We start from the raw sequence: 5,270 nt of genomic DNA, 5'->3' as shown, positions 1-5,270 counted from the left end.
CGCAAACCCTAGAGCCAGTGTGAGAAGGAGTGGGGCAGACAACCGCCAGAGGCTGAGAGGTCTGCACACCCCATCAGAGTCCCCCTCCTTTAGCAGTTCACAGACAGCCTCTGTTTGGGAACCTGAGCCCCAGCTGAGTGAAAGGAGCAGAAGAGGTATCCGCCAGGCCAGAGTCAATAGATTTGCCCCAGATACACACCTGCTTTCTCTATCGCCTCCTTCTGGGCCTCTGCTCAGTGATCGCCTCCTCCGAGGGGCCTGCCCTGACCATCTTCTACTAAGCCCCTCTCCTGCTTATCACCTGGGAGGTTATTATAGATCGGTTTATCTGTCTCCTCCGCTCCACTAAACTGTGAGCACCTTCAAGATAGGATGGCATCTGTCTTACCACTGTGCCGCTAGCATCTTAAATAGTACTTGGCATGTTCCCACCGCAGGGCCTTTGCACCTGCTGTTCCCTCTGCCTGGACCCATCTTCCCCCACATACGCCTGTGCCTTTTCTCTGCTCCTTCTGGCCTGCAAAAAAATATCACCCCGGGTGAGGCCTCTGGCCGTGCGTACATTTCCGGTCCTATCTGCTCGCCTTGCTACTCTCTTATATGCAACAGATTTTGCTTTTTTTTAGCCTGATTATTTTCTACTGCCCCCTTTGGAATGCCAGTTCTGTGACAGCGGGGGTTTGTGTCTGTCACGTTCACTGCTTGGCCCCAGTGCTCAGAACGGTGGTGAGGACACAGCAGGTGCTCAATAAATGTTTGTCAAATGAATAAAAGCAAAAGCGCATGCTGGTCTTTTCAGTGAGAAGTTTATTTCCTATGAAGAGAATAAAATGGAGAAAGCAACAGTTTGGGGTACTCTGTAGACTCTATCATTGGCACTCTGACAGCTTAAAAACAAAAACAAAAAAACTGAAGCACCAGAGAGGTCAAGTAATCTGATCAAGTTCCCATGGCATGTGAGGGGAGGGGCAGGGATTTGAACCCCGGCCGTTGTTGGCTGAAAACTGTGGTCACATCTGATCCTCCTCAGTATCCTGGCCTGAGGGTCTAATTTGCTGACATCTCTCAAGTCTTGGAGCCTAGTACAGAACAGACCAACCCACAGAGATGCAAGATGACTTTCCCTGCGGAGGCTGTTGGCCATTAGGGAGCATCAGAATCACCTGGAATAGGGGCGCCTGGGTGGCTCAGTCATTGAGCGTCTGCCTTCGGCTCAGGTCGTGATCCCGGGGTCCGGGGATCGAGCCCCGCATCGGGCTCCCTGCTCGGCGGGGAGTCTGCTTCTCCCTCTCCCACTCCCCCCTGCTTGTGTTCCCTCTCTCGCTGTGTCTCTCTCTGTCAAATAAATAAATAAAATCTTAAAAAAAAAAGAATCACCTGGAATAATCTGATAAAATGCAGATCCTTAAGCTTCTAGCAAATGAAATGTGGCTAGTGTGATGCAGGAGCTGAATTTTAATCTTAATTAATTAAAAGTACATAGCCACATGTGGCCGTTGGCTAGAGTACTGACAGCACAATTCTAGATTCCGGATCTGGTTCCCACAGCCTCTGAGCAACTGAACCCCCTTGGCATTATGCCATCACTTCAACACAAATTCGTAAGTGTTACCACCATTATTATTATTATTATGAATGACATTGTAGCTTCTGCTTATTATTTCATGATTTTTGGAATATTTCTTTTAATTATGACATCAAGATTAGGCTCAGTTGCAGATGCCAGAAAACACAGAATATTAGTAACTTAAATTAAGAGAGAGAAATTGATTTTCTTTCATATAAAAGGGTTTCAGAGGAAATTGGTCCTGGATAAGGACAGATGCCCAGTTGCCAGTAGTCCAGGCTCCTATCCTATGTACCTTGATCTTCTCCCTCTCCCTCCCTCTCCCTTCCACTCCCTTCCTCTTCATCCCTGTCACTCTCCAACCATCCATCCATCATCCACCTACCTAAATACTTCACTGTGTTTCCTAAGAACAAGGCATTCTCTTCTATAACCTTAGTAAAATTATCAAAATCAGGAATCTATAAACTTTCATCAGATTTCACCAATTGTCCTATTACCAACCTTTAGAACAGAAGAAAATCCCAGATCACCTGTGGCAGTCAGTTGGCCTTTTAGTTTCCTTCAATCGGAACAGTTTCTGAACCTTTCTTTGTCTGTTGTGACCTTGACATTTTTGAAAAATATAAGTCAGTAGTTTGGCAAAATGTCGTTCAAGTTGGGTTTGTCTCAAGTTTCCTCATGATTAGATTCAGGTTATGCATTTTTGGCAGAAATACTACAGAAGTAATGTGTTTTTCTCAGTTAGACCCATCACTGGCAATGTTAACTTTTTTTTTTTAAGATTTTATTTATTCATTTGACAGAGACACAGCGAGAGAGGGAACACAAGCAGGGGGAGTGGGAGAGGGAGAAGCAGGCTCCCCGCTGAGCAGGGAGCCCGATGCGGGGCTCGATCCCAGGACCCTGGGATCATGACCGGAGCCAAAGGCAACCGCGTAATGACTGAGCCACCCAGGCGCCCCTGGCAATGTTAACTTTGATCATTTGGTGGCATTTGCCAAATTTCTCCGCTTGAAAGTTACCATTTCCTCCTTCATAATTAGTAAGTATCTTGTGGGGAAGTACTCTGAGACTCTGTAAATATCCTGTTACTTATCAAATTTTCAATCATTTAGCATCTATTCTTGTCTGAACCAATTATTACTCACCTAATTTTTTTAAGAAAATCAGAGAATATCACATCATTTTCTTCCACTTTTTATTTTTAGAAGAAAGCGACACTTTTTTAACTTAACCACAATACCATGATCATGCTTATCAAAAGTATCAATCAGTGTTAAAAATTTCCCCATCTGTCTCTGTTTTCTTTATTAACGTTTGACTTGTTTGACCCACAATCCAAACAAGGCCCTCTCGTGGTATTTAGTTAATGAATCTCTGAGGTATTTAAATATTTTTTAATTAACTATTTTATTTATGGGGCGCTTGGGTGGCTCAGTCCATTAAGTGTCTGCCTTCGGCTCCAGTCATGATCCCGGGGTCCTGGGATCGAGTCCTGCATTGGGCTCCCTGCTCGGTGGGGAGCCCGCTTCTCCCTCTGCCTCTCTCTCTCTGTGTGTCTCACAAGAATAAGTACATAAAATCTTTTTTTAAGATTTTATTTATTTCTTTGACAGAGAGAGAGATCACAAGTAGGCGGAGCGGCAGGCAGAGGGAGAGGGAGAAGCAGGCTCCCCATTGAGCAGGGAACCTGATGTGGGACTCGATCCCCAGAGCCTGGGATCATGACCTGAGCTGAAGGCAGACGCTTAACTGACTGAGCCACCCAGGTGCCCAATACATAAAGTCTTTTAAAAAAATATTTTATGGGCGCCTGGGTGGCTCAGTTGGTTGGGCGACTGCCTTCGGCTCAGGTCATGATCCTGGAGTCCCGGGATCAAGTCCCGCATCGGGCTCCCTGCTCAGCGAGGAGCCTGCTTCTCCCTCTAACCCTCCCCCCTCTCATGTACTCTCTCTCTCTCATTCTCACTCTCTCAAAATAAATAAATCTTTAAAAAAAAATTTTATTTATTTACTTGAGAGATAGAGAGAGAAAGCATGAAGGGAGGTGGGGGGAAGGGCAGAGGGAGAGGGAGAAGCAAACTCCCTGATGAGCAGGGAGTGGGGCTCAATCCCAGGACCCCAGGATCATGACCTGAGCCAAAGGCAGACGCTTAACCAGCTGAGCCAACCAGGCACCCTTCTGAAGTACTGTTTAACAAGCTTTCCTTGTGAAAACCTATTTAGCCTTGTTTAATGAGGTTTAACAGTTTCCTCTCCCTTCCATCCATCCATCCTTCCTTCCTTCCTTCCTTCCTTCCATCCATCCATCCATCCATCCATCCATCCTTCCTTTTTCTTTTCTTTTTTTTAAATTTTTTATTGTTAATGTTAATCATCATACATTACATCATTAGTTTTGGATGTAGTGTTCCATGATTCATTGTTTGTGCATAACACCCAGTGCTCCACGCAGAACGTGCCCTCTTTAATACCCATCACCAGGCTAACCCATCCCCCACCCCCCTCCCCTCTAGAACCCTCAGTTTGTTTTTCAGAGTCCATCGTCTCTCATGCTTTGTCTCCCTCTCCGATTTCCCCCCAACCTTCATTCCTTCTTTCCTTCCTCGCTCCCTCCCTCTCTTCTGTCCTAACTCATTTGTTGAAGAAACCAGGTTGTTTGTCCTGAAGTGTTTCCCATAGTTTGATATTGGTTGATGGCAGCCCTAAGGGGTCATTTAACAGGTCCCATCAGATTCAAGATTGCTATTTTTGGCTTCAATTCTTGATATGTAGTGTTGGAAACTTCCATCAGGAGGACATGAAGTCTGGCTGTCTCTCTCCTGCTGGTAACTAAGACTGATCAGGACGTTCAGATGCTGTCAGACTGATCCCACCTTTATAAATTCCCCATCCAACTATTTCTAATGATTTAGTCATCCATGGACAACCATTGACTGGATCCATTGTTTCCAAAGGACTTTTAGTCCACCTCCCCATCTCCACATCCTGGCTGTTTTTTCTCATTTGTCTGAAAAGCAAATGTACTCTCCCAAAATTCAGACATCTTATGTGCACCACCTTTCCATGAATGTCTTGTCTGGAAAAGTTAAATCTGTCAAAAAAAAGGAAATGAAGTTGGGTGGATGATTCATTTTTAGTGGTGACTGTGGTGTAAGTGTTAAAGGTGCAAACTAGAAAGTCTGAAAAACCTGACTTGAGTCTCAAATGCAGTAGTTGACAACCCAAGCCAACTTTGAGCGTCACCTGACAAACCTCAGCTGGTTTCTTCATCTGTAAAATGTATATGTTAATAATTCCAACCTCAAATGTAAAATGGTACTGCCACTTTGGAAAACTGGTGGTTTCTTACAAAGGCAAATGTAAACTTACCATATGACCCATCAATTTGACTCCAGGTATCTACCCAGGAGAAATGAAAACCTAGTTCCACACAAAGACTTGTATGTGAATGTTCACTACAGCATTTTTCTAATAGCCGCAAAGTGGAAACCACTCAAATGTCCATCAGCTGGTGAATGGAGAAACAAAACGTGGTACAACCATAAAATGGAATATGACTCAGCAATAAAAAGAGGTATATATTACATATATACCCATACACACAATAGCGTGGATGAAACTCAAAATAATTATGCTAAGTGAAAGAAGCCACACACAAAAGATCCCATATTAGGGGCGCCTGGGTGGCTCAGTTGTT

This window comes from Callorhinus ursinus, unplaced genomic scaffold (assembly GCF_003265705.2).
Source record: "Callorhinus ursinus isolate GAN/ISIS: 27379988/994484 unplaced genomic scaffold, GSC_fseal_2.0 scaffold82, whole genome shotgun sequence".
NCBI classification, from domain to species: domain Eukaryota; kingdom Metazoa; phylum Chordata; class Mammalia; order Carnivora; family Otariidae; genus Callorhinus; species Callorhinus ursinus.
The sequence above is the reverse complement of the archived record's forward strand: the minus strand, read 5'-3'. Positions refer to the sequence as shown.